Raw genomic sequence first — 19,999 nt, 5'->3', positions numbered from 1 at the left:
TGGGCATCATCTGGCTGCTGCCACCATATTAACCAGGTTCACGCAGGATCTGTGTGGACACATGCCTCTGAGTGGAACCCACTCGGCAACAGACAAGGCTTGACATTGTGCCAGGGTGACTTATTTAATTGCTTCTGGCCTGAATTTACCTGCATCATGCATGCTCTGTAATGACCACTGTCATGTGCAACAGGCCAAATACATTAATCAAGTTCCCACATAGACAAGCTAAGGACTCCAGCCATTTCTGCCACATAGGTGTAGAAAGGCTGCCACCCTGAAAAGGTCTTTCATGGTTTGGCTGGGCCAGAGCCTAGCACCCCAGACAATAGAAATTTTCTAATTAGACACAAATGTCTTGATATATTTTAAAATATTAATGCAGAGCCATAAAAGCTTTGGTGCATTTAGAATTCGGGCAATTGTTTGATGGGGCAGCATCTGAAGTCTGCCCAACCCCCATAGGAACTGGATCATTGAGAAATATGCCCCTAGCTTTCTAGGCCAGAGAGCGGCTGCCAGATCTGTCCTGTTCCTGCACATTCTTCCAACCGACTGCTTCCAAATTAGCCTACGTGTGTGCTTTTTAATATCCTGCCCACCATGAACTTCCTGCCTTATAATCTTAACATCTTCCCTATGAGGGAGACCTTCAATTTTTCCACCCCTCACCTTGGACTCACTGGGTGCGAATAAGCTCCCAGAAATTCTCATGGGGATTGGTTTTCTGCCTGGCCCCTCTGTGGTCCCCAAACCCCTCTCTTGGCATGAGCTGGTCCTTTATTGGCCATTGTCTTATTTGTTTGTGGAAGGACCTTGATGGCTTTTGCATGCCCCTCTGTAGTAAACCAGGCTGGAGTGGAAAGGACCAGAGACTTGGGTATGCTGGTTTTGGCTGTTGGGACTTGTTGGGGAGGGGTAGAGCAACTCTGAGCTTCCCGTGCCTCATACAGAACTTCCTCCCAGGGAGATTCGGGGCCCTGCAAGGCCAGTGGCTTATGATATTATTTGGTATTTAACCGGAACGTGATAGCCTGTTGTGGGTGATCTTTTTGGGAAGCTTAGCTTTCTCCTTCAAAAAATAGGGTAAGAAGTGTGGCTCTGAGAAAGGAGGTATTAACTAGACAGAGGAAACAGTAGGAGATTTTCAGGTAAGAGTCCCTTTCAGAGCATCAACTCTGGGCAAGGCTTTGTGCTAACTGCCAGGAAGGAGATGGGGGACGTAAAAGTGTTGCATTTGCCAGGCAGAAATGGAGGGCTGGGCATTTGGGGTCAGGAGAATAGTGTGGTCAAAGAAGGTATTTTCTTTGGAAAGTGGTTGGGTATGGCTGGAGTGGAGTGCGTGTCTGAGGGGCAGCTGGGGGAGGTGGGTGATGAGAGCTGAGATCAGTGGAAGACTCAGCTGGACTATTTTGTTCTAAGCTGTGTGGACCCACATGCACTGCCTTCCCTTCTGGTACCATGGCTGGACCATCGGTGCTCCTGTCCAGCACACAGCTCCCACTTTTCCGGTCTATCCCCTCTCCTACCATCCTCAATGTCTGCTTTAGCAGCACTGACAACAGCATTCGAGAAGCCAGCTGAGATTGTCCTCTGCCTGTCTTTGTCACCTAAACAGAATCTCCATGACCTTCACTTTGTCATTTTCTTTTGCTTGTTCAACAATGTTGTGTTAGTTTCAGGTGTACAGCAAAGTGATTCAGTCATATATATATATATGTATGTGTGTATATATATATATATATATATACATACACATATGCATCTGCTCTTTTTCAAATTATTTTCCCATTTAGATTATTATGTAATATTGAGCAGCATTCCTGTACTATATAAGACCTTGTTGATTATCTAAATAAAGCAGTGTGTATATGTCAATTGCAAACTCCCAATTTATCCCTGCCCCACTTATCCTCTGGTAGCCATGTTTGGTTTCTATATCCGTGACTCTACTTCTGTTTTATATATAAGTTCATTTGTACCCTTTTAAAATTTTTCTACATATTAATAATATCACAGGATATTTGTCTTTCTGTGTCTGAGTTACTTCACTCAGTATGGCAATCCCTAGGTCTATCCATGTTGCTGCAAATGGCATTATTTTGTTCATTTTCGTGACTGAGTAGTATTCCATTGTATATATGTACCACATCTTCTTTATACATTCATCTGTCAATGAACACTTAGGTGGCTTCCATGTCTTGGCTATTGTGAATAGTGCTGCTATGAACATTGGGGTTCATGTGTGTTTTGGATTAAAGTTTTGTCTAGATATATGCCCAAGAGTGGAATTGCTGGGTCATATGGTAGTTCTATTTTTAGTTTTTTTAAGGAACATTCACAATGTTCTCCACAGTCACCGTTCATTTTGTCTTTTTGTTTGCAGTGATCTATTCTCAACACCTAGATAACTCAAAGTGCTTAGAAAGCACTCAACCAATGGTTTCTGAATGAAGTTAATAACTGTTCAACAAAAGCCATTGTCAAACACCTTTGAGAATTTGAGGGTTAACCATAAATCATCCCTTTCCCCTGGTAGCTCAGCTGGTAAAGAATCCACCTGCAATGCAGGAGACCCTGGTTTGATTCCTGGGTTGGGAAGACCCCCTGGAGAAGGGATAGGCTACCCACTCCAGTATTTTGGGGCTTCCCTGGTGACTCAGACAATAAAGAATTCACCTGCAATGTGGGAGACCTGGCTTTAGTCCCTAAGTTGGGAAGATCTCCTGGAGGAGGGCATGGCAACCCACTCCAGTATTCTTGCCTGAATAATCCCAATGGGCAGAGAAGACAGGAGGGCTACAGTCCATGGAGTCACAAAGAGTTGGCCATGACTGAGCGACTAAGCACATCCCTCTTCCAGGAAATTTGAAGAGCCTTTAATATGCTAACATGCAAGTGAGATATGATGGTGGCTTGAACCAGAGTGGAGGCAGTGGACATGGAGACAGGAAGTGGTATTGGAGGTAGAGTTCATAGGACTTACTGATGAATTAGACATCAATGTTTATGGAAAGAGGAAAATGCAAGATAACGTGTGTGTGCATGTGTGCATGTGTATGTGTCTGTGCATCTGTGAGTTCCTGAGTTGATTGCTGGTCTATTCACGGAAGCGCTAAAGGAGCTGGTAATTGGTTGGACAAGATGGGGGGAAAAGAGCTGGAAAGCAAGGCAAGGGCCAGGTTCTCCAGGCTTAGTCAAGTCATGCTGAAGCTTCTGGACTTTATCTTGGGCTGATGGGGAATCTGTGAAGGATTTGAAGTGGGGAGTGGTATAATCAGATTTGCATATTAGAAAGATGCCTCTGTTGTAGTTCTGCAAATCACAGCCTCTGCATTGTGCCACGACCACTCTATTGGGAGAGAAGATGTAACTGTGATACAGTGCTGGTGTGAGCCTGGACCACTGGGGAGTGTGGGTATTGAACTCATGAGGGGTCCAGTCATTCAGGGGCCCGGGGTTCAGTTGTACTAGTGGATGGGTGGAAGGATGAGGCTGGCCAGATGTGCACACATCTTCCAGCTGCAGATGTCAGAGCTGGGTGAGCACTTAAGATGCATCCTTTCCAACCCCCTTCATCTGTCGACAGGGAAACTGAAGTTCAGGAACTATTCATAGTTGGACGGTACAACTACACAAGGGGAAGAGGACAGCCCGGGAAGGAGGAAGATGGGAAGGCCACCCAGAGTGTCTGGAGATCTGCTTTAGACCTCTTGCTGCTCCCAACTCCCTGGACCTCAGTTTCCCTATCTGAGCCATGAGAGGCTTGGGCTGGGATTCAAATGCAGCATGTGGTCCTTGGCTCCTCATCCAGGTTCACCTTCCCCAGTCCCCACCTGTCACCCTGCCCACAATGATGGGCAAGGGTGAGGTTTCCAGGACAACAGGTTCAGACTGTCTCCTTCAGGATCCCATGGGCCACCAAGAGCATCCAAGAAAAGCAGCCAGATCCAAGCCCTGGGAATGTAATGAGGTGGAAAAAAGAAATCCTACCTGTTCCAAAATTTACACCTGAACAAAAAGAAAATTTTATCCAAACAGCAAAGCTGCTAGGCTGCAAGTTTAATAAGCTATTAAACAGCACCATCTGAAACCTGCAATCAAAGCAAAAACACTGTAAAATAAATCAAGAGAGATAAGAAAAGATTTTACATTGTTAAAAGTTTATGCTATTTCTGACTTCCTGAAATGTTACCATTAACCTGGGAGTTAATCAGAGTTTTTCATTTACCCATTGTTCAGAGTCATAATGATCACTTTAACAGGGTAAATAAAAAGATCTAAAGAAGCAATAAACGTGAGTGTCACAAGTGGCAATCATCTACCTTGCCACGCTCCTGCGGTACAAAGCGTTGCACAGCTGGAAACAAATGATTCCTCAGAACACTGTAAATAACCTCCAAGCCCACTCCTAATTAAAGTGAAGCTCCACTTTCTCATGGGCATTGAATCTATGAACCAATTAAGGAAATATCATTTCTTTCCTGAAAGGGCTGTTTCCCTCCTTCCCTTCCTCCCTCCCTCTCTCTTTCTTCAACTCCCCTCTTTATCTCCTCTCTCACTTGCTCTTTCTCTCTAAAGACTTTCCACCAAAGAGCTGGCCCCCTGATGTTCCCATACTGCAGTAATGAGACATCCCTGCTTTAAGCAAATTTTGCACCTGTAACCTGCAGAAATATAGCCGTAGCATTTGAAAAATTACCTCCATGCTGCACAGTGCCATGAAAATTTATCTTTGAGATGATTTTATTGCATGGTTACCCTAGGCAATTAAATCAATAAATCTTAACTGTCAGGAAGGTTGGCCCCATGCCAGAAATAAATGAAATGCACGAAATCAGTAAATAAAAGGTTCCTGACAACTCATTCCAGAAATTATTTAGCAGTTGGGGTGGTGGGGGGGGGGGTGGTGGCTTCTGCCTCACTCCCCAGCCTTTATTGACATGCTTTCTGAGAAATGATTATGCTAACAAACAACAGTGGCTCCACTACAAAGAAGTCAGAGTTTACCGGGCCATAAATTACAGGCCCTGAAAGGTGGGAAGGAAATACAGCCACATGGGCAGAGGTGGTGGGCCAGGCCCCGGGTGGGTTGGGGACAGGTCCAGGGAGCAGCTGGCTTCCTGATGCCCTAGGGAGGCCCTAGCCCTGTCTCCCTGCCTCGGCTGCTACAGCCTCATCCCACTGGCCCTTGCCCTGATGGGAGATGCCCTCTCTGCAGGAGCTCAACTTGCTTGTCCTGACTTATCACCCTGTACCACCTGTGGTCTGCTAGCAATCTATCAATCTAAGCAGGTTTACCCTTGTGGGTAAGGTTTGTCTGCTGGTCCCAGAACCAATCCCAAACCAAACCCCACATGTGAGTGTAGTAGTGGTGCAGGGGGTAGGATGTCTCTGTTAATGATCATATACTTCGGAGAGATTTCTCCTGTGCTATACCCTTTAAATGGGTTAAATCCTGGGAGACACCTTTTTGACCACCCCCCTCTTTTCCAGATGAGAAAACTGAGACTTGGAAAGGTTAAGTGATATGTTCAAGACGACTTGGCAAGCAGCAGAGGGGCGATTCCGATCCATGTCAACCTCATAACTCTGAATCATGACACCTCTGCTGTGCATAAGAGCAGGTCTCATGGACCCAAGTTACTGAGAATGGAAGCCAGTGTCTGGACACTCCCATTTTTGCCTCAGCTTCCAGGCTCTTTTCTCATCTCAATTTCCCTTCCCTGGTGATAGATGCACTCAACGAAAGGTCCTGCGGGGGTGCCCTCACAGATGAGACAAGTGCTAAATGGCACTGTTGTGTGGGCTGTGAAGCTGATGGGCATGTTTGAGGGCCATCTAAGAGCTTGAGCAGAGCCTGTGGCAAGTCCTACCACAGTCCTACCCAGTCCTCTGTCCCACAGTTGACCACTAGTTCCCATAGTGGGCTAGGGAGGCAGAGGCTGGGCCTTGGGGAGCATTCTTGAGGAAGAGAATGGACTCAGGAGGATTGTGTCAAGCTGCAAATGAGGTGGGCACTTCCCCAAGGGATGAGGGGTAGGCCCATTGAACAGAAAGCCCACAGGACCCACATGGGAGACAGCGTTGCAAGGACACAGCTCCAGAGAGGATGCAGAACCCAAGGGACAGAAGTGTGCAGGAATTTGAGACGGAGGCTTGGAGGAATAGGGTCTGGCCCCTTGGTGAGTCTATCTGGAGAGCACAGCTCAGCTCTTCTGGGAGGGCCTGGAAAGCAGGGGCCAGGAAGGCAAGTTGCCCCTGACGAGTTCCCAGGCCAAGAAACCTCCAATTATCCTAGGACAGCTGCAGCTGTAGTCAAAAGGAAAGACGGCTTGGGCTGCATGCCTCCCATGGAGACCCTGAGGCCCCTTCAGGAGTTGCAAGGTGCTAGAAGCCAGTCTACCACATCATCATTATGCAGACCCTGGAAGGGAAGGTGGCATCGGATGTGGATATTTTCCCCCTGCTTTCAGGCCGGTTCTCCTCTTTGAGCTTCAGCTAATGTGAATCTCTTTTTATAATTGCTGACAAGTTCCCAGGGCAGATCATTCCCCATCAGCACATCATGAGAACCAAGGTGGTTATTTTCAAATTAATGGTTTGAAGCAAAACAGGGGCATTGTTTTTGAACCGGGGGTTGGGAGATGGCAAAGGTACAGTGTCTAATAACTAAGTGCAAACTCTGCAATGACAGCCACAGGATTTCAAAATAATAATAATAATAATTTGCATTTGATAGCACTTTTCTTCCAACTAATGAGCTTAACACAATTAATTCATTAATTTGTTATGCTCCTCTAAGTAGCACAGAAGTAAGGCTTCCTTGAATAGTTTTCTGCTTGGAGAAACTAAGGCAGAGAAAAAAGGCCTACATGGATGGCAGGGTCCGAGTTCCAGAAGCTCCAGGTCCACTGCTCCAAAGGTCGTGGTGAGGGTGAAGAGTTCACTGAGCAGGAGATGTTCTTCTGGGGCCCAAGAGACTTGTGGTGGGTGGGAAGCTAAGACAGCCCTCCCCAGCCCCTCACCTACAGTGTACATACCCTTTGTAAGCTCCTTTGAGTGCTCAAGTGAGTGCTAAGTCATTTCAGTTGTGTGATCCCATGGACGTGGCCCAGCAGGCTCCTCTCCCCATGGGCTTCTCCAGGCAAGAATGATCGAACCCACATCTCTTATGTCTCCTGCATTGGCAGGTGGTTTTTTACCACTAGTGCCACCCTTGAAGGTGGGCCAAAATAAAAAATCAGATTCTCTGGGGTGGACCCCAGGAACTGGTAAGCCATCCAACCCAGTCAAGGTTGAGGTGCCTCTGCTCAGAGGGCTGGAGATGAGCTAGGCCCTAAGTCCAGAGCCTGTGCAGAGGCCCCCTACCCCACAGGCTGGAGGGTAGTGGCTGGGGAGGCAGCCAGTAGGGTGTGAGCTAGGCCTGCATGATCAGGGGCACCAGGGTTGTCTGGGCCACCCCTGAGGGGAGCTGGCTCTTTCCCAGTGAAAGCTCTGCTTCAGGATGTGTTTGCTGGCTGGCACAGGACTCGGTTCAGTGAGTGGAGGCCAAGACTGGGCCAGTTTAGGGGGTGTCTGGAGTGCTTGGAGGCTGTCAGGAGGGGACCCCACGTGGAGTCTACCACCACTCCCTGTCACTTGATCCTTCAGGACTCTTTCTGCCACCTGGATGTAGTGAGTTCAAGGGACTGGCAGGTGGTGGGGGGCAGGTGGGGATGAGCGCTTGAGGGGTGGGGGGCTGTGAGTGAGGAAAAAGACACAGCCACAAGTTAGCAGTAGCTCACAGCAGGCTTCATCTCGGGGACCCTCTGGCACGTTTTCGTGTGGGGATGAAGTGTCCCTCACAAGATGAGACCTTCCAGAGGTTTCCAGCTTCCACTCAGGAGTGCAAGAAAACAATGGAATTCCCAGGAGGCAGAGTGTGGGTGGAAGCATCTCAGTGATGTGCTCAGTGCCTTGGGGTCTTTAAAGCCCCGGGGTTTTCCTTATCTAGGGCAATCAGATGTTGGGCAGTTTCTGGGTTCTGTAAAGCATGCTCTCCAAAGGGAAAAATGTGCTTCTCTGGGCTCTATCTGAAATGAATGGATGTGTAAAATGTTTGAGCTTTTCATCAGCAGGCTTTTGAGCTAACCAGTTTCAGCCAACAGAACCTCGATGAGGGACACTCTCCTCCTGCTCCCTGGATTATGCTGTGTCCTCAAAGTCAGGAATTCTGAGAGAATCTCAGCTCACCACCCATCAGCCTCTGCCCAGGTCCAGCCCTGCCCAGGACAATGTTTCCAGAGAGGTGTAGCCGCCCCTTCTCGGGGCTAACCTCACATCTCTGGGTCGCTGCAGGGTCTGTCTTATTTGGGAAATGAGAATATGTTCAAGTGAACTGTGATCGGAACTACCTGGGCAATTCCTGGAGAGTTACAAAAGCGGGAGACATATTCCCTTCTCTGGAGAAGAGGACTCTGAGCTTGGGTTCCTACCAGATGTTTCCGCTAGGGCACTACAGGCACCATCACCTCCTATTCCCTCTTAACTCTCAAAATCTTCTTCCCCCACCCCAAGAAAGTGGGTAGAATGAAGGGTGGAGAGTCGCCACTAGAAAGACAGGGCTTGAAAGTCATTTCCTGCCTTCCACTTGCCTCCTGGTCCTATGAGTCTCAGTCCCAGTAGACCCCCAGTTCACAAGCCACACAGAATCCATCCTAGGTACCAAGGGCCTGGAGAACACATGTCACTTTCCAAGGTCCATACCTGAAACTTATGGGCAAAATCCCCCTTAAGAAATTACATGGATCCTACTTGTATCACAGCTAAAGATTTTAGATTTTATTTCCTTTACTAAAAAACGGGGGACAGGGGATAAAATCGCCCACTAAGCCTGAAAGGTGTTTCCTGGAGAAACTCACAAATCTCAACATATTCTTGGACCAAAGCAAGAGTCTCAGTGCTTCATGCCTCCTCCCACTATGCCTGTGTGGAACATTCTGCCACATCTACCCAGTGGTGGCACAGCCCCAGCCAGCAAGACAACCAGGTGGTTGCCCCCATTAACACCCTCAGTGGTGAAGTTTGCTGACCTTGATAATGGCAGCATGTTGGGGGAAATTCTTTGGGGCAACACAGTCCTCAGAGTTGCCAGGAGGGGACGTAGGATGAGAAACACCTACATTGATGACAGCTTGCTTATCTCTGGAAAGTGGGGAGAATATTGATATCATCAACTCCATTTTATAGAGGAAAGAAGTGGGGCATAGACAGGTTAAGAGTTTCCTTTGTCAGGCAGCAAGAGCCTGACCTGAAATCCTCTTTCAAAGCCTAGGACACTTGCTCCTCAGGGATGTTCTACCTCCCTTCTGTGCATACAGGTCACAGGAGTTAAACCACACCAGGTCTGCCGTCCAAGAGGACTGATTTAAAGCTCAGACAGCCAAAGACCTAACCATGAACCCAACCAGAGCGTCCAGCTAGCTGACAAGATGGTGCTCTCTCTTCTATTTGCTACTTCCAAGCATAAGGAGTCCCATCTCACCACCTCTCTCCTGAGCTGCTGTCTCTAGCCAGGTCCTGATCTCAGTCTTCATGGAAGGTGGCATTTCTGGAAGACTGGCCCAAGGCCTTTCCTTTAGATTCCTCTGGAAGGACAGTAAGAAGCAGTAGACGGTAATGGTTAAGATCAAGGGCTTTGGGGCCACACTGTCCAAATTCTGATTGTGTGACTTTATGCAAGCTGCTTAATCTTGTGCCTCTGTCTTATCATCTATGGAACAGGAATATAATAGTATTGATACTTATCTCATAGGGTCATTAGAGGATTACATAAGTTAATATAAGAAAGTGCTAGAACAGGCCCTAGCACACAGTAACCACCACATAAACTGGTCAGTTAGCATAATCCCAGTACTCCAATTTTGAAAAATGTCCCTCTGCCTTTTTCTTCCTGGGTCTTCTCTGCATGTAGGCTCACCTTTACCTAGGCATGATTATAATTTATGACATCTGTTTTTTCGAGTGAAGGCGAAAACAACTTGGTTGCTCAAGAACAAATTTATACTCTGTTTAGCTCTATTTACTCAGATTAAATATTTCTTCATTATCTCCTAAGAACAATGCTCATATTTACTGACACTGTGGGCTTCAAATTATGGAAAGAATTTGGAATGCTTGGTGATAGTATTACAAGCTTCAGTTTCAGCCACAGTTAGCTACAGCAGTGTTCTTACCTGGATTATTTCAGCAGAGTCAGAATATCAGGCCACGCCAAGTGCATTTCACTGGCTCACAGGAAGTTCAACTCAGCTGATTGTTAGTTTCATGTTCACATACAAGTGCTTTGTGCCATGTGGTGTCTTAGCATTGCAATTGCTCATTTTGCATGCCCAGGGAAGTGATTCTTTATAAATGAAAATTCTAGGTAGCTGAAACCTCCTTGGCACTGCCTGAAAAATGTTAAACATTTTGAAGGTAATAGTTCTAAATATTTGGCTCTCCTGCCTTAGTAAAAAGGATATATTTAAAATAATTGAACCTTTTCCTGATGACTTGACATCATTATTGTCACCTAAAATGATTGCTTATGCTGCCCTCCCAGGCCAGTGACTGCACACCTTCACTGGAAATGGCCATAGTCATTGGCTGTGCTTTTAAGTTTTGAGTCTAGCTCTATAATTTAAAAACCATTGCAATTATGACTTTATATTTTGCAAGCCTTTTTGTGCTGTGTACTAAGAACTCAGATAACTAAACACTTGATCATGTTCTCTTCAATGGGCTTTGAGTGCTAGACCAAAGGTCTCTCTTCAAATGAATTGGCTTTGTGAGAGTTATGCTCTTTCTGGCTCTGTTTTAAAGCTGTTGAGGTAATTGGATGAGGGGGTTGACTATGCCTTAGAACACAAAAGGAGTGGTAATTTGGTACTTATGGCTGGAAAGTCTGTAAGCAGAATCATCTACATGTCTGATATGAGATTTTCATAAAAATTTTATTTTGCATTTTTCAATAATTCAATGCATTGGCAGTATAGTTAATGCCTCTATGAGAGAAACCAACGCGCCAGCTTAGCCAATATAATTTTTACAGAGACGTCGTGTTGGAAAATAACAAAACTACATGAAAACGTTTGTACACAGAGTTACTGTACTGAGAACAAAGCACCAACAAGATGCCTGTGTGCCACACATTTGAAATGCAAAGCAACACAGGCAGATACAGTTTCCTTCACGTAAAGCACACGAAACCAGTTTTGAGGAACCAGGTACCATTTCATTCACTGCTTGATGTTTGAACAGTTACCTTAGTCGATACAGAACATCAGAACTGACTGAAATTCTGATGAGATGAGCATGCTTGTTAAGAACAGTGACAGTCAGTGAATCTGTAATGAGTATGAATATTAGAAATCTGCACCCAAGAAAAAGTGGTTCAAAAGCTGAAATGGATTTTGGTAAAACAAAGGAGGTGCTTTGTGAGTGACCATCAAATTTTCATGGCCACTTGGGGTGCCCCCAGTGTGAAAAGGGTCTTTCACTAAGGGTAGAACTTCTCAGCAACCAGGCCAGGCTATTTCTGATGGTTCTGCTCATCAACTGACACGGAGGGAGCCCAAGCCAGGACACTAGCCTCAGGGACTTGAGCTGCAGCTCAAGGGCAAGTTCACACCAACTTTAAGGGCTCAACTCAGCTCAAATGCCACAGCCTCCATCTTTCTGCCTCCCTGTGTATTTCGGCCTGTGGTTTTCTCTTGGAAACTTAGCTGGATTTGAACAGAGCCTCTTGAGCTTCCCTAGTGATTTGGATGGTAAAGAATCCATCAGCAACGCATAAGACGGGGGAGACGTGGGTTCAATCCCTGGATTGGGAAGATCCCCTGGAGAAGGAAATGGCAACCCACTCCAGCATTCTTGCTTGGGAAATCCCATGGACAAAGGAGCCTGGCAAGCTACAGTCCATGGGGTCTCAAAGAGTCAGACAGGACTGAATAACTTTCACTTTCACTTTTTTCCTCTCACAAAGGCCAATGGAATCCATGCAGTTGAGCCATAACACCGTGATAATAGCTTCCAAGGAAACAGGAGTTTATATTTCAAATAGCCTTCACATAGCAGTGGAGCCATGGCCTTCCTGGAACTGTACAACGTTTTTCAAGAAGAAAAAGCTAAAATCCCATGAAGAACAGCAAGCTAGACGTGTTGCACGTGTGTGCCCACACATACACACACACACACGCACACACAGACACAGATGACATGTTCTATGTGGGCAACTCTGGCTAGCCACAATTGTCCAGTGACACAGTGCTGGTGAGCCACCACCCCCCCCCCCCCACACACACACACAGAGCATATGATGACAATTAAATTCCATTTTGTATCCTGGTTACTCAATAAATATTTCCATGACACTTAAATGTACAACCTTTCTGTTTAAAATATGCATGAAAATGTCTTCTTATTTTCAAGAAGGAGAGAAAGTTTTATAGAGTCACATCTTCATTTACAACATGTGGGGGGATTATCTCTCTGGTTCTTATATACAGGCTAATGTGAATGTGAGGTGATACTTCAAATGAGCACACAAGACAGGAATATGCCTCTAAGATACAAAGCAAACACACACGCTGTAGACCAGGCAGAAGACACCCCTGGTAAGTCTCGGGGGTATTTTTCAAGTCTCAGTCAAATGAGTACTGGAAAAACACGTGGAGTCATTTGTTAAACTGCATTAGGTTTCAAACAATGTCAGAAAAGTGCCCTTTGGTTCTTCAGTGTGGGGCATGGAAGGGCCACAGGGATAGGAAACATTCCTCTTTGAAAACCTATCAATGTCTGCTTAGACTCAGACTTCATTCCTGGCCTGATCTGATGCAGATTCGCAAAAGACTCCAGATTTAAATATTTTAACAAGGAAGGAGAGGGGAGAGAGAAAGAGAGGGAAAGACAGGAGAAATACACATTACGATCAAAATATTTCTTCAGTCAATAATAACAAACCCCTTCAAAATAAAAAACAAAAAAAGGAAAAGAGAAAGAAAAGAAAGAAAAAGATGAACCTAAAATAAAACCACCTTGACTGAAGAGTTCTGGGAAATTTCTGGAACAGAAATTTGTGCTTCACATTTATCATGGTTATAGCAACATCTGAAAATGTTTGCCATTGCCAGGCCTCCAGCTAAAGTTCATTGAAAAATCCTGATGTAAAGTGTCTCATCTGCCTGCAGCCACTGCACTTGCTCCCAAATGGCATCGTCAAGGTAAAAACACTGCTCCACAAAGTTCTACAACCGGACAAATGAATTCAACAGATGAGTATTTATACTGCCATATGATAATGCAGTTGTTATAATATCATGGTTTCAGAATACAGCATGCCTCTCCAGATGTTTGAAATCAGAACACACCTATTTTTATTAATCTGTCATGTCTTAAAAGAAAGAACAAGTTACAGTTCAGAAGCTCACATTGAATTCAACTATTCATTTGCTTAGAGACAGAAAGAGCCCAAGCAGGAAAGTGAAAGCCAGAGCCAGATAAGCAAGACAGAGAGAGACAAGGAACAGCCACAGCCACCACGGTCACCAGCACAGAACAGAACAGAAACCAGTCTCTTCTTGGAGGAGCCTATGGATATGGCAGTCAGCCCATCAAGAGTGCTTGGGGGAAGAATCTGAGGGATCTTCTGATCCCCAGGGGCATTCTGAGCACAGTAGCTCCACCAGGCTCACTTTTAAAGGGTTTATTTTATCCAAAGAGAACACTACATCAAACCATCTTCAGAAGCATTATTTACTCTGAGGAAAATAGGAATAAAAACAGCTATTTGTGGAATTGAACAAATGTGGGGGATTTCATCTCAGATGTTTCCCTTTCTAAAATACCCAGAGAGTAAAATCATCCAGGAAGAAAACTATTTGACAAACTGTCTTGAGGCAGAATCAATCTCATTTGTAATATTTGTGGGTGAATATGATTGATTCATGAGGATGGTTTTGAAATAGAAAATCACCGGATGATGATGAAGACATTTCTAGCTCTCTGTCTCCATGCAAACTGGTCCATGGCCTTGGGGGATGCCAAGTCCCCATGTGAGTGTGATAGCAATTAACCAGACCCAGATGGGACCATACCCAGGCAGGACAAATGTTGCAGGAATACCATGAGGGGCTTGAAGAACCCCGTGCTCAACCATGTTATCATGCTGGTCACAAAAAGAACTGCAGAGGCAAGGGAGATAGAGAGGGGCCAGAAAGAATGCATAAAAGATACGGGTATCCTTCAGGGCTAACACTTGACTGTGGACACAGGCCCAGACAGAACATGGAAATGTTTAAAGAAAAATAGGATTTTACAGCAAGTTCTTCAACCTTTCTAGATACAAACCTCTTATTAACTGTAGAAGATTCATGGGACCGGGAGAACAGGTCATTTGAGACTTTCTGTTCTACTCTCGGTTGATTTATGATGAGGTCTAATTTGAAAAAAAAGATTTTGTGTGTGTGTTTTTGACAAAAACCTCATTGTCTTAGAAAAATACACTGCACTTTATGTCTTCTTGTTAGTGACACTGCTTTCTTTATATTGGGTAGAAAAGGGAATTGTTTTGCTTTGGAAGATAATTTCTAAATATTAATCATGGAACTGATCCAGGAGACATTTTAGTTTGATTTCAGAGCAAGGATAGTAAATAGATACTTTAAAATTAAAACATATGCTAAATAACTTCAATTACTAATAGCAAAAGCAAAAACCTTCTGAAAAACAACAGGGAGATGGGAGAATTACTGAGTTGCCATATAGTAAGAAAACAACACAGTGCATTTTGAATTGTGCTTTCTCCACAGAGGGCCTAATGTTTCCTAACTAGATGAAGGCTGTCATTAGGAGGAGCAATAGTAAATCATTTATCCAAGTGACATTTACAAGTTTGAAGTACTACTTGGGCATTTTAATAATAATAAAATGATAATAATGAAATAATAAAAATACTCACCTATCCTTATTTTTAACCAACCATGAGAGTTTTCTAAGCACTTATTTCACTTCCATTTTACCTTGCAGATGTGGAGACGACCCACATACTCCCACCAATGCATCTATGCTTTGGGCTCAAGAAGGCTTCATTCTCTCCAGCTTAAAACCCACACCGTCAGGGTCTCATCATAGACTATCCACATTTCCTAGAAGATTGACCCATATTTGAAAATGATGTAAGAGTTTGTCATTAAAGTGTGTGCGTGTGTGTGCACAGAACATAAGTGTGAACTCTGAGCCCCTTTGATTGCCTGCAATCAGTCCTGTGTTGGAGCTGGTTTGCCTGGTCTCCCAACTTTGCATCTATCTCTTTCCAACTCTGTGTTCAGTGACGTGGCTGGAAATAGGCTATGGTGGGAGCAGTTACACCACGGTGATTAGCAAATGCTACAAATCAACTGCTTTCCGTTCTCAGAGAGCTTGTTAAATGTTTAAGCAATGGATCACTGGTAGCGTGTTCAGCGACCAAAGGAGAAGCTAACTCTGGATCTGGGCAACATGATACCAATTCAGCCTCTTTGGGGGTTTCCTCCCCAAGGCTGCTTCCTGCCCAAGGTCTCCTCTCCCACTGATGTCACAAGTACAGCAGAACCACAGAAGGGCACCAGCATCTGGGGGGGGGGGCGCATTTGGCTGGCCTTGTGCACCCTGCTGGGCCCTAGGCTCTGAGATGTTTCCCCTATTGAGATACAGGGGTGATGCAGGCCATAACTGAACAGGTTGCAGTTCTGATTAAGCACCTGATCCGGCAGCTGGCTTCATGCTGCAGAGGCTGGAGAATAATGATACCCTCGTAGGAGCACGCTAGTCCCAGCTACAAGCATCCACAGGGACATTCTTTCTTCATGAGGGTTCCCAGTTGGCCTGCGTGTGGCACCTGACCAGCAAGTGCTGGTGGGCCCTGGGGGTGCTCCTCACAGCATTGAGCCAGGGGCCTGGCAGCAGGCTTCCTGTGTTCCCCCTTCCCTCCTCAAAGTCTGGTACAAATCGAAGAGCCAACAAAATTGAGGTCACTGGCAAAAGAGTTTGAAATTTTGAATGATTTTTATTAAACACCATCAGTCTACACTGCACAGTTAATGAAACAGCAAAGCTCCAATCTCTTAGAAGAATGATGATTGATCATGGATCGGAACAGCAGTTCTGTGTCCCCTAAACCCATGGTGAGCCTGATGGAGTCATTACCATCTCAGGTCAGAAGCAGAAAGGGGCAAGAACTGCAGCCTGGCCTGGAAGGGCTTCCCTACCCTCTAACCCCCACCCCACCCCCCCAGCCCTCCCCACAATGCTGTTTGCTTTGAGTTGATGGATTACAGACGGAAAAATGATGCTCTTGGGAAAGGGGGCTTCTAGGCTTGTGAGGAGGAGAACGGAAAGGGAATTCATACTTTTACTTTCCCCGAAAATATCAGATGGTAGGATCGATGTCTGAGACCAGCCTGTCCGATTAGCCTCCTGCCAGGGTCATTGCTGATTATCAATATACAGATACCAGTTCTGTTGTTGGAGTTTGCGAACACCAAAGAGCAAATGAATCAGAGTTTCATTATGAGAATAAGGCTGTGCGAGTGGAAATGAGAACAACAACAGCAACAACAACAACAACAACGATAACGACGACGAAGAAGAATTTAGTCCGCCAGTCGCACAATAGAGCAAGCGACAACGGGCTCCATATTTTTTCCCCACGGAACTGAATCTGGGGGCATGGAATCAACCCATCCATTCAATGTTGTGTAGCGCTAGTGTCTCACCACACATTTTCTCAATGGGGAGGGTGATGCTTCTCTAAGCAAGCAGTTCATTGCCTTACTGAGTAGTTCTACCCAGTGATCCAGTTTGGTGTCTCCCACCTGCCAGCTCATGCAGGTGAATTTTATCATGTCTACTGAGAAATATGTGAGGGCTCCACCCCCACATCTACATCGATTCTGCCTTCAGAAATGCTTTCCAACTTCATTTTCCAACTTCAACCTCTGGGATGCAAATTTCAATAAAACAATCCAAATTAGATAACTTTGAGAAAGATATTGAGAGGACAAGTATCTTCCCAATGATGATCCAGTCCAACACACCTACTAAGGTGCTGTCCAAAGGAAAATTCATCCATTTGGAAACTCAACAAAATACATTTCAGCCAATGGTTTCAAACTGAGCAACTTGGTTATTGACCAGAGATTTGAATCATTTAATGTCATTACATGGAAAAAAGGCATCCCAACCTCAAGTCTTTGAAAAGTTAGCAGCAGCTAATCTGCTTTTCCAATTCTGCCATCCAAATAGAAAACTACTAGCATTTTCCCAATGAGATTATTAAGTAATTAACAGTCTACAGGCTGGCTAACAACATGCTCACGGCTAAATTCTACCCCGAGGAACACACTAGTATACTCTTTTCAAATTAATCCTACCTACTGAACTCAGACAGTAATATGACAAAACCACTAAAAAATCCGAGGTTAATTAAAATACAAAGCCAAGCCAATATCATAACATAAACTTGTCAGACTCTCTGTGGTTGGAGCTTGGGTGACAAGTGAAGGCATAGTGGTGGCCCTATGTGGGTCCCGTTTGCAGGGCTGAGATCCTTTTGTGAACTTGCTTGCTCGGTGGAGCTGCCCGTTTCTTTGCCCATGACCCTAACTCCATGTGCTTTCTATGAGATGTGTCTCATCAAGCCTCCATCACAGTCTCAAGCAGGATCTCTCACCACCACCCACATGTCTCATATCTCTCCCACAAACTGGTACACTGAAGAGATTTACTTGACAAAATATTATTTCAGTCCCTCAAAATGCTGCACACCTACGACACATATCACCATTTACAATGTGATGAATAGAGTGCCTAGAAAACAGCAACAATCCTTAATCAGGAAACTGAAAGATGTCTCATCTCCAGGGAGAGGAAGGCAATTCATCCTCCATGTTTAATTGGTTTCTAAGCTGCTTTACAAATGGGTCTGCTAAATAATCAGGTGGTGATCCTGAGCTCGCCTGTCAGATTTGATCATCGTGCTGCTGATCTGGACACACTTTACACTCAGCCACCAGAGGTAACACGTCAGGCAGCAAGCAGGCTGCTCTGCTGTCTCCCTGTTGTGTGTCAGGTAGATAGAACGACTCACTGAAACTAGAGGTACAAGTCTTTCGTTCATGAGGCAATATACTTGTATCCCCAGGAAACTGCCCCTACATTTTAATGTCTAGTTCCTGGAGGTTGAATTTCAAGAAGAATCTACTCATAAATCCATGATGGTCTAGGATCATGGTCTAGGTTGAACATGCAAGTCAGACCAGTGGGCTTCATTATATAGTCATAGTCAGGCACTCCACCTGGTAAGCCATGGGAAACAAACAGAGACCTTGAGTCACTGCAGAGCCATCAGCTTCATCTGTGTAAGTGACACCCACTTTGGGTATCTGGAGTCGTTCATAGGATCATGCTCCTCACTTAAGAGGTTCAGAAAAGATTTCTCTTGGGTTGCATTGGTCAGTGTGTATCTGTGTGTGTTAGGCTTGATGCTGAGACTGCCAACATCCAGCTCAACCACACTGGGGGCATGAAAAGTGCTGGGTCAGCTGCTTGGATGCTCCCGGCTGTCATCTTCACAACGTGGCCTCAGCCACTGGAGAACAACGTCCACAGCCCTTATAATACCACAAAGGGCCTTCAGCTCAAAGATGACCAGAGTGGAGCTCAAATCTGGCTCTTTTGCAACTGGGGATAATAGCTAACCTTGACAGTGAGAGTGTAGAGGGGATCCTTTGCCATTTCTATCACTTGCATGACTTGCTTTCAAAAATCATACAAGTTTGCAACTTTTACGGGCATGTATCTATTATTTATCTGGTCATAACTCAGTGAAAAGAATCCAATAACTCAGCTGATGAAAGCTACATGGAATTAGATACCAGCAGGTAATTACAAGGAACTAACTAATGTATGCATAGTTTTTACCATGTGTGTGGGATTCTTCTAGTGGGTTGGAACACCAAAGATGATATTTACATTGTGATGTTTAGGGACACAAAATGAATGCAGAGGATCAAAAGGGGTGGGGATAGTCTCAAGTGACTCTGGAATATCTCCAAATCAACGGAACTGTTCCCCATCTTCAGAGCTCTTTTAAAACCACCCTAGGGTGAAGCACTACCCCAGCTCATTTTTTGTTAAAAGACTAGCTACAACTTAGAGAGTTTGGAATTTTCATTGGGATTTTCATGGAAATGATTCAAGATAATATAGACTTGAATAAAATCAGTGATTGTATTTCAGTCAAAAGCTAATGAGCCAAAATCAAAAGAAACAAAGGAAAAAGGAAGAGAAAGGTAGAAGAAAACAGAAAGAACTCAAAAAGAAATTCTGTAAAATAGCAAATGTGATAATAATTGGGGAAGTCCATATTTTAAAGCCATTAGGAAGCAAACTGTATATGACTACTTCTAGTAGTGAGAACTTGACTTTGTTTCCAGAGATTTGAGCAAAACACAGTAAAAAAAAAAAAAAAAAGTCCTGCCAGTTATGGACCCACCAATCAACTGCAAAAGAGGCAGAGGTGTGCATTCCCTGGACAGTTGCCAGAGCCCTCTCATCTCTCATCTCTAAACTGGATTGTAGCATCTAGGCTACTAGGGCATGCGCCACTGAACTGCCCTTCAAAGGAGAGCTTTACACAAAAAGAATCACGGGTGAGGATTTACGCTTCAAATCATGGAGTTCAAAATGACTTATGCCAGCTGATGCCTTAAAGTTGTTGATATAAATGTTGCCACTTCTTCTCATCCTTGACATTTTTCAAACAGGGAATCAGGAAAGGGATACTAACTAAAAAGTCCTCTGGCTGCATGCCAGAGTACTGTTCCAGAGTGGCACTGCTGTGCTCATGAATTTTCTTAACACTCTTGACTTTCTGATGTTGCTAAAATATCTAACCAGTGGGTTTCAACAGTGAAAATTCTCATCTGAAAACTGAGTC

The sequence above is a fragment of the Capricornis sumatraensis genome, chromosome X, assembly GCF_032405125.1.
Source record: "Capricornis sumatraensis isolate serow.1 chromosome X, serow.2, whole genome shotgun sequence".
NCBI lineage: Eukaryota > Metazoa > Chordata > Mammalia > Artiodactyla > Bovidae > Capricornis > Capricornis sumatraensis.
Note: the sequence above shows the minus strand (reverse complement) of the source record.